The sequence below is a fragment of the Callithrix jacchus genome, chromosome 14, assembly GCF_049354715.1.
Source record: "Callithrix jacchus isolate 240 chromosome 14, calJac240_pri, whole genome shotgun sequence".
NCBI lineage: Eukaryota > Metazoa > Chordata > Mammalia > Primates > Cebidae > Callithrix > Callithrix jacchus.
In genome coordinates, this window is record NC_133515.1 from 82,088,134 (window position 1) to 82,101,286 (window position 13,153).

General features: G+C 43.8%; 1 long non-coding RNA gene across 1 annotated transcript in view; it reads right to left on the reverse strand.

Annotated features, from left to right (window-relative positions):
- Positions 1-1,176: 1,176 nt before the first annotated feature.
- LOC128929646 (uncharacterized) overlaps positions 1,177-13,153 on the reverse strand; it is a 94,969-nt gene continuing 82,992 nt past the window's right edge. Inside the window, exons 3-4 of the long non-coding RNA XR_008476415.2 lie at positions 3,050-3,186; positions 1,177-1,380 (exon numbers count right to left, since the gene is read on the reverse strand). This is a non-coding gene — a long non-coding RNA (uncharacterized LOC128929646). The remainder of the gene's footprint in view (positions 1,381-3,049; positions 3,187-13,153) is intronic.

Genomic DNA, 13,153 nt, shown 5'->3' on the forward strand with positions numbered 1-13,153 from the left:
CGTCTCAAAAAAAAAAGAAAATTAGAATCTATACATTCCAAAATATTAGAGGAGAAAAATGGAGTAGTAATTTTATAGGACAAATAGAAAGTGTAAGAAGATAGTAAAAATAAATCCAAATATATCAATGATCATAATTAAATAAAAATGAATTATACTTGTCAGTTAAAAGACAGTTAATTTTTTCAAGTCCAACTATAATCTTCTTATAAGAAACACAGGTAAAACAGAAATACACCAAATGTTTGAGAGTAAAATAATGGGAAAAGCTACATAAGGCAAGTGAATTTTTCCAACAAGCAAAAAATAACTTCCTGTTTGCTATCTGGTGTAACCACTGAATCCTCATACAAAGGATATGTTATTTTCATATATCATAATGAAACTAAGAAAAGAAATAAATGTAAAAAGAGAAATCAGGGAAAAAACTTAGGTTAAGGATTAATATTCTCTGACAAATTTAAAGATCTGGAAAAGCAGCTTTTTAAATTAGCAGTTCCACCAGTGCTAAAATCATGGAATTCCAGCAAGTACTGATGGAAACCTAGGGCTGAATGACATGAGTCAAGACTAAATGTGTCATTTCTCAAATTTGGGTCAAATTTCTTAATAATGGAATTTGTAAAATAAAATCAGATCACATTTCAAAATAACTTGCATTTGGAGACAAAAGATACTGTCATCACTTTCAATCATATTAATAGTGCTTTTTGAAATGTATGAGGCGTTAAACACAGAGATTCTAAGAAAAAATGCAAAAATTATTTTGAAGTGTGAATGAGTTTGACTATTTTTAAGATTCAGGAACAACAATTTATGTATAAAGGTGGACAATTTGCTGCATTAAAATAGAGGAAGAGCTAAAATGTGATGTTTATGTATGATGAAATGATTTTATAGTTATTTTAGTGACATGGGGAAATGTCCATGATGTAACTAGTCAGCAAACAAAAAACATATATGAAACTGCATATAAACAATAAAAATATATTTAAATGCCATAAAATGTGGCTAGAAACAGGATTGGGAAGAAAAACAATGGAATACTAAGAGTGGTGGGAAAATGAGTAATTTGTATTTTCTGCTTTATATTGTATTTTCCAAGCCTTTTTTTTTTAACAATGACCACTTTTATAATCAGATAACAGAATAATTTTATTTTCAATCTTTAGTATTTTTTGTGTTTACATATATTATGGTCCAGAATCCCAGTGAATAAAGAGATGAAAAATAAATTCTCGAAAGAGAAAACATGGCAAGGCTTTAATCCCAGCTACGCAGGAGGCTGAGGCAGGAGAACTGCCTGAACCCAGGAGGCGGAGATTGCGGTGAGCCGAGATCGCGCCATTGCACTCCAGTCTGGGTAACAAGAGCAAAACTCTGTCTCAAAAAAAAAAAAGAAAGAAATCACTAGCCTAATTGGCAGGTAACTTGATAAAGTAACTTCTTCACTTCTGGTCTCAAGAATGCACAGCAAAGGAGTCCCAGAGGTTACTATGGCAATGGAGGTAAACCTGATTAGGTCAGCACTTACTCTGCTTTCTAAGGTAAGGGCAGGGGAAAGAACACGGGATTTTTTTCTTCTTTTATTTTTGAAATGGAGTCTCTGTCGCCCAGGCTGGAGTGCAGTGGGGCAATCTCACATCACTGCAGCCTCCACCTCAAGTTATTCTCCTGCCTCAGCTTCCCAAATAGCTGGGTCTACAGGCACCTGCCACCATGCCCAGAGAATTTTATATTTTTAGTAGAGACAGGGTTTCACCATGTTGGCCAGGCTGGTCTCAAACTCCTGACACCTCAGGTGATCCGCCCACCTCGGCCTCCCAAAGTGCTGGGATACAGGCATAAGCCACCGAGCCCAGCCTAGGATTCTTGAATTAGAAATTCCCACTCTGTGCCTCTGTCATCTCTCCTCTCCCTTCTCTTCTCCCTCATTTGTCCCTCTTGCCTCCCCAGTTCTCCCCTTTTCCCATCTTTTCCTCCCCACCTCTTAGCCTCCACTGCACTTGACACCATCAGACTGTGTTCTTCCTGTCTGTCCTTTCTGGGACCCCTTAGGACGCTGCATTTCCTGAGTGCCTTCCTCACTGGAAGTTCTGGAGGGCATCATTTCTGGACTCATCATTTCTGAGTGTACCCTTCGTGCTCAAAATCTGTTCGTGGGCAGTACCAAAAAATATTTGTTGACCAAATGAATGCATGCATGAATGAGTGAATGAAGACAGTCCCTCAGTCTCTCCTGTGGGCTCCTCTTCATTGGCTCACCCTTAAATGAGGACATTATTCTCCAAGATTTCATGCTTGGTTGCTTTTTCTTTTCATTCCGTACTTTTGTCCTGGATGACCTCTCTTCCCTTCACCTTAGGTAACATTCAGGTGAAAATGAGCCCCAACTTTTCAATGCTACCGCATATATTTTTCACATCTGTATTTCCACTGCTTTCAGTTGGACCTATGCTCACCACATATTCAACTTGTCAAAAACCTCATCCTTTTCTTCCCCATTGTTTTTCTTCCTAAGAGCTCCAACTCCATTGACAGTACCACCATCTCCTCGACATCTGGATTTAGGCTCAGAGGAGCCTTTTACTCTCCTCCTACCCTCCCTGATTCCTGTCAACTGAGCGCGGCCACCCTCTGGAAGTTCATCCTTTCTTTCAATTCCATTCCCACCACCCCTATACCACTTCTCACCAAGATCATCAGCAAACCCTGGGAAGTTTCCTTACTTTGAATCTGCACTTCACGTGGCTGCTGGGTTTCCTAAACCACAGTACTCCTCATTGTCCTATCATGCTCAAAAACCCTTTCTGTTTCCCATTGCCTCCAAAATAAAGCCCAGGCACACAGGCTCCTCTCGGTCTCATTTCATCTGTCTTTCTTTCCTGCCTCATCACGCTTCCCCATCGCCCCCCTCTGGAATCTTCAGTCTGTCTGTCTCTATCATCTCCATCCCCATCTCCCTCTCCATCTCTCTCTAAGAGCCTTGTCAGGTTTCTGCAGCCAACACTCCCTTCATGCTGCCTCCATGACCACTGACATTTCTCACCTGCCTGGATGCCATCTTCAGGCAGGATGAAGGACGCTCTCCCTGTGGTCTGATAGCATTTGATGGTGCCTCCATGAGGGCACAGCCCATGGTAGTCAGGTGCAGGTGGGTGGGCGGAGGGAGACAATGAGGTGCCCCTGAAGAACCAGAGCACAGGGATAGACATTTCTTCCGTAGAGTGAGCTCATAAAACAATGTGTCATGGAAAAGAACAAAGTGCCTGCTAGCTCAAAGGAGCAATGCCTTTTACTAGCAACAGCTGTATCCTCTAGCCAGTGACGTTAAGGAAGCTGCAGAATGTCTGTGTGAACAGAAGCAGGGCTGTTAGAGGAGGGCCAGAGTCAAAGAAGCACATTCTCGCATTTTTCACTCTTTTCCAGAGGAGGACTATTCAGATTAGGGTGGGGAGGTTGGATTTCAGGCACTGGAGTGGTGGCATCCAGCAAGGGACAGGGCTGGATTCTCCCCTCCTCTCACCTTAACCTGAACAAACTATTCTAGGGCCCCCTGCTGTCTAGTCATGCTCATCAGAAAGTCTCAGTGTGAGTAGTCACACTTGAATGTGTGTTGTATTCTGTAGAAAGGGTGGCTCTCTAGCAATTACTCTAGTCCTTGAGAGGGCTATTCCACCCAACATGTTCATTTCTAGCCTGTAGGTCAGTCTGTGGTTTGGGCAACTGTCAGTCCATCACAAACTCTGTGGTCATTCCCAACTCTAGTTTCTGGGCCTGCAAGTTGTGGAAACGCCGCTGGGAGGCAGCTGGCCAGCTGTCCCCCTCAGCACCCGAGGATCACCACCCTATTCAAGATGCTACAGCCAAGATTTAGAGTTAACTGTGCACAGCAGTGTCCTCCCACAAGACCAGAGGTTGTCAGGCCTTTTCTGTTGAGGGCTATCCAGTCAAACATTACAGGTTTTGTGGGTGATAAGGTCTCTGTCACAACTACTTAACTTTGCTCTTATCGTGGGTGCTCAGCAGCCATAGACAATATGGAAACAAACAGGTGTGTCTGGATTCCAGTAAAACATTATTTACTGAAATAGCCAGATTGGCCCACAAGCCATACTTTGCCAACCGCTGCAGCAGGTCATGAGTTCCTGACAGTAGTAACTGTGTATTTCCTCTTTGGTATATTACTCATATACGCTTAGGGCATATCACATGCTCACTGTGTCTATAGAATTGGACTGAATGCTTTTCTCCTAAATGGCCCACAAGCCTTTGCATAGTAGTGATCACAGTGAACAGAGAACCAACCCATCTGAAGGAACCTTAGAGGTACCCTCTTTGTCAGCAAAGAGATCCTTCTATAATATCCTTGACTCGTGACATCTAGTTAGCATCCTTCTGCAATGCCTCTGCCTTTGCATAATCATCCATATACTCCCCTGATAGCTGCTGGGGACTGTTAGCATGTCCAACCCATGTGTGATGACCTGGAAGAACGATGCATCCCTGTTGTGTTGACTGCCTTCCAAGAGCTACTCAGTACAATCCTGCTATACAACTGATTATACTAGCAAACTAATGTTGTGAGCCAATTTTGGCAGAAGCTGTTTGTTTTCTGCAGAAATTTTAAGTAAGCAAAATAAGGATCTGAAGCAGAGAAGACATGTTATCTACTAAAAGCATGTAGTGGGCCCTGCAATGGTGGTAAACTCAGCTGTGATGCCACCTGCTTTCTGCTGGCTGGGATGCAGGCTGCAGCCTTGCCCAAGAGTCAGTGGGCAAATGGTGCTCCTCCCGGCTTGGCTACTCAAACCTGGGGATCTCACGGAAGACTGCCAACCCTGGCAGCTCTCAGGGGGCTGTTTGGGTTCTTTCCAGTGCACACATTCACACTGGAGCAAGCCTCAGCGTGTGGATCTGAGAGACAGACTCCCTTTGGACAGTGAGCTCCTGAAGAACAGAGAATAAGAATTAATTATCTTTGAACCCTAAGCAGATAGAAGAATTCTGAGGACACAGCAGGTGCTCAATGACATTCCCATGTGTTGCTTTGAGGAGCATTTTTTTTAAGGAGACGGAGTCTCACTCACTCTATTGCCCAGGCTGGAGTGTAGTGGCACGATCTCGGCTCACTACAACCTCCGCTTCCTGGGTTCAAAGGATTCTTCTGCCTCAGCCTCCTGAGTAGCTGGGACTACAGGTGCCCGCCACCATGCCCAGCTAATTTTTCTATTTTTAGTAGAAGCAGGGTTTCGCTGTGTTGGCCAGGCTGGTCTGGAACTCCTGACCTCAAGTGATCCATCCACCTTGGCCTCCCAAAGTGCTGGGATTACCAGCGTATGCCACCGCACTCAGCCTTTGGGGAGCATTTTGGAATCCCCGTTACCTGATGCCTCTCACCTGAGTCTGGCCTTGGCAGAGCCACCCTAACAGGAGCTGCGCTTGATGTGTCTTCTTCACAATACCAATTCTGCACTTTTCTATAACACTTTAAAATTTGCAAAGTGCTTTCATGTGGCCTTTCTTTTTTGAGATGGAGTCTCGCTCTGTCACCCAGGCTGGAGTGCAGTGGCACAATCTCGGCTCACTGCAACCGCTGCCTCCTAAGTTCAAGCAATTCTCCTACCTTGGCCTCCCGAGTAGCTGAAATTACAGGTGCACACCATACCTAGCTAATTTTTTGTATTTTTAGTAGAGATGGGGTTTCACCATGTTGACCAGGCTGGTCTCAGACTCCTGATGTCATGACCCACCCTCCTTGGCCTCCTAAAGTGCTGGAATTACAGGCATGAGCCACCGTGCCTGGCCTCTCTTTTTTAATTCACAGGGAAATCCTATATAGAACAAGTATTTCACATGTCCCCAGGCCTCACCAACTTGTGAGGTCCCATTACAATGAAGCCTCCATCTGTAGGACTACAAGCCCTCAATGGCCCTGATCCCCACCACCCTCCATCCTCATCACTTGAAGTCACCCCTGTTGCCTTCTAGGCATCCCAGAAGCTGTCTCAGATTGGCTCATGAATAAGTACACACACCCCTCTACTTCTGGGTCCTCAGAATTGCTCACTCATGGCCTTCAAGCCATCTGAGAGCAGCACTTTGCTGCAGGTATTTGCCCTGAGCCCTTAGGGTGCAACCGATTTTTGGTGGAATGAGCAACAGCGGCTCTGTTCCGTCTTCAGGTGAGACTTTTATCACCTAGGCCTTTTTTTTCTGAGACGAAGTTTTGCTCTTGTCGCACAGGCTAGAATGCAATGAAACAATCTTGGCTCACAACAACCTTTGCCTCCTGGGTTCAAGCAGTTCTCCTGCCTCAGCCTCCCAAGTAGCTGGGATTGCAGGCATGCACCACCATGCCTGGCTAATTTTGTATTTTAGTAGAGACAGGGTTTCTCCATGTTGGTGAGGCTGGTCTTGAACTCCCAACCTCAGGTGATCTGACTGCCTCAGCCTCCCAAAATGCAGGGATTACAGGCATGAGCCACCACACCCGGCACCTAGGCTTTAAGGCTATGCTGTCCTTCAAACCCCACTCAATTAGGCCAGAGGTGGAGGGTGTCTGGAACAGGGAAACTTACGCCCAGGATGAGGGACACAGCTGTCATACCACTCTTCCATTTTCCTCCTGCCATCTTTTAGATCCCTACATTCAAAGACACCTGTTATAGAAACACCCCTTTCTCCTCCAGTGATAAAAGAAAAATCCTCATACATTATTATCACATTTGCACAAATGGCTTGAGAGACGGATCACTTGTGGCCACATCTAATTTCTGCTAAGCTTCAGCCAGCCCTGATATCTAGGCATTATCTTCCCATTTTATGGCTAACAAAATTGAGATTTACAGTTCATATAAATAACTGAATAGGAGAAATGGGGCTTGACCCTCTTGAAGCCCTCCTCTTTTCACTCTACTACAACTAAGCAAATTATTGTCAGCCTCATCTCTTCATTCAATGAAATCTTGTCCATCTTCTATGTTTTAAAATGCCAAAGTGAAACTCTGGCCCGTTCTGATTCCTCCTTCCTCCTCCCATGCATGGTTATTTGGCAGAGCCAAGAAGTAGGATGATAGTTCATCGGTTTCAAGAAAAAGTCACTGCCTTAGGCCATTAATGCAACAGGGTATTTTCTTTCTAAAAGTGATTTTGGCAGAAGCTGGTTGTTTGCTGTAGAAATATTAAGCAACTGAAATAAGGACCCTGATTGCATTTCCAAACAAGTGAAAGCTGCCTCTGTTTAGCTCATGCTTCTCTCTAGAAAGTGGAAATTTTTATAACCAAAGTAAGTCTCTGCATTGTTACATCCTCTTCTCAGTGCAACCCTTGCCGTTTGGAGCCTCCACCTAGCGCCAGAGGGTAGACCACTAAATAGGAAAAATAAATGTAAACCACTGGAAATAAAAAGTTCATCATACAAAGCATGACATTCAGGCCATCGTCTCAAATGTTTGCAGTAACTCTTGTTTTTAGTTTAGGAAAGAAAATCTGAAACAGAACTATTACATCACAAATGGAACGTTTATATAGTTACTGCGATAGAAAAATATTTAGTGAAGAGAAAGGCTGCATGATTTCAATGAGATCCAGGTGGAAGAGTCCTTTCAACAAATGTCTGCACACCAGCCCATAAAAGTGATGGGAAAGGCATAAGACAAGAATAAAAACAACAAAGTGCCACGTGCTGATCCCCACTAAACCCACATCTTCTCTGAACTTGTCCTTTTCAACTGCTCCTACCTTTCACTTTCCTCTCTCCAAACGGCTGAATTTCGTGCTTTCTGGGTTATTTTGCTCATTGTCCTCTCTCCTGTCCCACCAGGCACCAGAAGTGACTCCTGATCCAGAGCTGGGGAGGGCAGCAGGGAGAATGAAATAACCAATACAACTAGTAATAGTAACAGCAGCAACTTGTGAAGCCCTCACTGAGCGCCAAGTACGGGACTGGATGCAGTCTGTGTGTTACTGTGTTTCATTAGAACAGTTCTATAGTGTGGGTTCTATAATTGTTGCCGATATGGTTTAGCTGATTAGGTTCCCCCCAACGATTCTCATCTGAATTCCCACATTTAGTGGGAGGGACCCGCTAGGAGGTAATTGAATCATGGGGGCAGATCCTTCCTGTGCTGTTCTTGTGATAGTGAGTAAGTCTCACAAGATCTGAGGGTTTTGAAAAGAGGAGTTTCCCTGCACAAGTTCTCTCCCTTGCCACCGCCACGTGAGACATGCCTTTCACCTTCCACCACAATTGTGAGGCCTCCCCAGCCACATAGAACTGTAAGTCCAATAAACCTCTTTCTTTTGTAAATTGCCTGGTCTCAGATATGTCTCTATCAGCAGCATGAAAATGGTCTAATACAGTTGCTATTATATAGTTAGGGAAAATGAGACCTGAAAGGTTAATTATCTTGCCCATCACACAGCTAGTTAGTGGCAGAACTAGTTCTCAAACTTAATCAGACTCTGAAGTTAATCACCCTAGCCAGTAGCCCACACACCTCCCCACAATAGCTATTAATTCCAGATGCAACTTATTGTACTTAGTTTCCTCATTTATTTTGCCAGGCACAGTGGCTCATGCCTGTAATCCCAGCACTTTGGGAGGCCAAGGCAGGCAGATTGTTTGAGGCCAGGAGTTCAAGACAAGCCTGACAAAAGTGGTGAAACCTCATCTCTACCAAAAATATAAAAATTAGCCAGGTATGTTAGTGCATGCCTGTCACCCCAGCTTCTTGAGAGGCTGAGGCATGAGAATTGCTTGAGCCTGGTGGTAGAGGTTGTACCAAGTTGAGATCATGCCACTGTACTCCAGCCTGGGCAGCAGAGCAAGACTGTCTCAAAACAACAACAACAAAAATGGCTTGGCACTGTGGCTTATGCCTATAATCCCAGCACTTTGGACTTTGGGGGGCCAAGGCAGGTGGAATGCCTGAGGTCAGGAGTTTGAGACCAGCCTGGACAATGTGGTGAAACCCAGTCTCTACTAAAAATACAAAAATTAGCTGGGCATGGTGATGGGCACCAGTACCCCCAGCTACTCAGGAGACTGAGGCAGGAAAATGGCTTGAACCCAGAAGGCAGAGGTTGCAGTGAGGCGAGACCACTGCACTCCAGCCTGGGAAACAAGAGCAAAACTCTGTCTCAAAAAAAAAAAGATAGATGCCACTTTATTCATTTCATAGATGGGGAAACATTGACACGTCAGTTGAACATATATGCCAGGAAATGTGTGTGTGAATATGTGTGCATGTGTGTGTGTGTGCAAATATCTGTGTGCATTACTAGGATTACTATCCATATTTTATACATGGGGACCTTGAAATTCAAAATGATTAAATAACTCAATTGGTTGGAAGGTAGCAAAATTTGGATTTAAACCCAAATCTGCCTGTGTCTAGTTTTGACTGCTTATACCATACTGCCTACAAACAGGCCTTTGAATAAGCCTTAAACCAGAGCCCAGGAGTACATGCCACACCAGATCTGCATCCTCAGGTACAGTGTCTGGGACAAGGTGGGGCAGCCATGAATGCCAGAGACAACTCCTGGGGCAGCAAAGGAGCTGGGGTGGGAGTGGTGGGGTAGGGCCACAGGCCTGGGTGACTTCGAGATGAAGCCACCTGCTTCCCTGAGGTCCTGGGAGAAGCCACCAGGGAAATGGAAAGTGTTTAGGTGGGACACAATCCTGCAGGAAGAGGAGGCAGTGATAGAGAACGATGGTGAAGGACTTCCTCCTAGTCCCACGGGAGCCAGAGGGACAGAATGGTTCATCTGATGGAAAGAAGGGTAGGGAAAGCCAAATCCTGTGGACCTCTCCCCTCCCCAAAGCCCACTCTCCCTCTTCCAATCCCACCTCCTTCCAAGAACCTCCTCCTCCCTTGCTCAAAGCCTTTCCGCCTACTCCAAGGAAAAAAGCAACACTTCTTTTTGTACCACAAAGGGAGTTACTTTGCAATCTGCATGGGGCCACTTCTACAAGTTGTGTTCCTGTATCTGTGCTTCTCATATGGTTCTTCATCAGAATCACACAGTCAGCTAAATTGAGATTTAGAAATCGTTTTCCTGCCAGTTTGTGCAGGGTATCTTCTATATTGTTTCCCAGGGTGACCACCAGTTACTGTGATGAATAGCTAACAGAGGAGCAGGCAAAGTCCAAGAGAAATGCCTTTTCACACACAAGAGTGTTTGCCCAACCAAAAAATTAAGGGCCGAGTGCAGTGGCTCATAGCTGTAATCCCAGCACTTTGGGAGGCTGAGGCAGATGGATCACCTGAGGTCAGGAGTTCAAAACCAGCCTGGCCAACATGGTGAACCCCTGTCTCTACTAAAAAAAAAAAAAAAAAAAAAAATCGAAAATTAGCCAGGGGTAGTGGAACATGTCTGTAATCCCAGCTACTTGGGAGGCTGAGGCAGGAGAATCACCTGAACCCAGGAGGTGGAGGTTACAGTGAGACGAGATTGTGCCACTGCACTCCAGTCTGGGTGACAGAGCAAGACTGCCTCAAAAAAAAAAAAAAAACTAAGGAAGACTCTTAAAGGGATGGAAGACTAGAAAATCAGAGGGAAAAATTTCAGGGGATGATGGAGAATGAGAGTCAAATGTGAGAAGAATGTGAGAAGAAGGACACCAGGGAAACTGCTGGAGTCTTATAGATGGTACTCATGCGTCAATGTTTGTTAAAGCTGAGAGAAACTCATCCCAAAAAATCCCTTAAGCATGAAAATATCTCTGACACTGATTCACAGAAGATGCAATGCAAAGAAAGAGAACTTAACTTATTTTGACATGAGAAGCACAGCCATTGTCACAGAGATGTGATGGGACTCCTGCCTGAGATAGAGCAATAGAAAGAGTCGTTGTTTTGAGAGAAACGGGAATAGGTAGCCTTATATGTGAAAAGGCGATGCAAAAAGATGGCCCATTTCTGTACAGAAAGTCACTCAGTAAGAACAGAAGCAGTTGGGAATTACAGGCAAAACATCAACAAGAGTCCTTAGATGGGGTGCCCGGCATGGAGAAGGCTTCCAGAAAGCAGACCACAGGACTACAAGCAAGCAGTCGTAGGGACAGGAACTTGAACTATCTTTATGTCTGTTGGAGGTCATATTTTGCTAAAATGGAGCAGCTTATAAAAATTTTGAGACATTCCTAGCTAACAATTTCAGCTCTCAGATCAAAGGAGAAACTGGTATATTGCATGTAATTTTAACCAATGAGAAAGAACTGGTTTCTATATGGAAATTATAGAGACCTCAGGAGAATGTGACCATGTCTTTTGGGAGTCCATAATAGCAAGGAAAGAGCATTACATAAATTCCAAGGCAATGTAATAACGAACAATCCTGTGAAAAGAGAAAGGATAAGTAAACTTATAAGCCAGTGTGGCCACTCAGAAAACTTTCTCATGAACTCATGTTTTTTTAAAAGGACATGTTCACAAGCAATAATAAGGGACCCATATCCAAGTACCAATACCATAAAAAAGAAAGACAGAAGGCTTTTTTAGGAAGTCTAAAACCTTAGCTAGTAGGAAATCTCAGAAACAGTGAGATTAAAAAGGTGTTCCATGATAGATTCAGTTCAGAGAGAATGGGATGGAAGAGAAGGAAGGAAGGAAGGAGGGAAGGAGGGAAGGAAAGAAGGAAGGAAGGAGGGAAGAAAGGAAGGAGGGAAGGAAAGAAGGAAGGAAGGAAGGAAAGAAGAAGGGAAGGAGGGAGGGAGGGAGAGAGGGAGAGAGGGACGGAGGGAGGGGAGAACAAAAGAAGAAAGATTAAAGAAGGGAAGAAGGAGGAAGAGGAAAAGGAAGAGAAAAGGAAGAAGGAAGTGACAGGTACAAGAAGATGGTGAAATGTTAACAGGTGGCAAAAACTACAAACTACCAAATACTCAAATTCCATCTCTGGAATGAGGAGAATGGATTCTGATTTCTAAACGTGCAGCAAAGGAGATGATGAAAAGGGAAAAATGGAACCTACAGTCAGAGAATAAGGAAAAATCTAGACATATTTTAAAATAAAATATATACAATCTAGGCAAGAATCTAGGCATGACTTTAAGTCTCCAGGTCCAAACAAATTATATTCCAGAGTACAAAAGGAAATTTGCAGATAGAATCGCAGAGCCACAGTGGTATGTTTGAGAAATCATGAAGAATGGGAAAAGTGCCAAGGGAATGTTCTATTTTGCAATATATTGGGAAAAAAACCAATAGATCCTGGAAACTACAGACCATAAGTTTGATGGGATTCTCATCAAGGAGAATGACTGCTATTGGACCTTGCAGTGGTCAAAACACATTTTTTTTTTTTAGTGAGGGATGTTGTCAAACTAAAGTCTTCCATCAGAGAGTGATTACTACGATGAGAAAGCCAGAAGCCACGCCATACAAAGGAAGGTTGAGAGGTGTAAATAGCACAGAGGTAAGATGCCTAAGAAGGGTAGCAAAGATCTGACTGGGCATGGCGGCTCCTGCCTGTAATCCCAACACTTTGGAAGGCCAAGGTGGGTGGGTCAACTGAGGTCAGGAGTTCAAAACCAGTCTGGCCAACATGGTGAAACCCCATATCTAGTAAAACATAAAAAATTAGCCAAATGTGGTGGTGCATGCCTTTAATCCCAGCTACTTGGGAGACTGAGGCAGGAGAATCTCTTGAACCTTGGAGGTGGAAGTTGCAGTGAGCTAAGATTGAACCATTGTACTCCAGCCTGAGCAACAAGAGCAAAACTCCATATCAAAAAAAAAAAAAAAAAAAAAAAAAGACAAAGAAGGGCATCAAAGATCTGAAATGTGATCATGTATATGATGCTGCAGAATTATTATGTGTTGCCTTAGAATTAGAATCAATAATAGAAACAGAATTAGAACCAACAGCAGAAATTCTAAGTGGGCAGATTTTTCCTCAATATTTGAAAGGATTTTCTGTTTGTTCATTCATTCAACAAATTTATTGAGGACTTTGTGCCACACACTGCACTACGCACTGAGGGTGCATGACAGGTTTCCTACTTTCATGGGATTTACAGTTTTATGGGGGAAAACAAATAATAAACAAGTAAATAAGCAACATAATCACAGACGATAACAGAAACCAGGAAGGAAAGAATAGGAAATGGATAGAGAATAGCAGGAAGTGTCTACTTTTAAAGTGG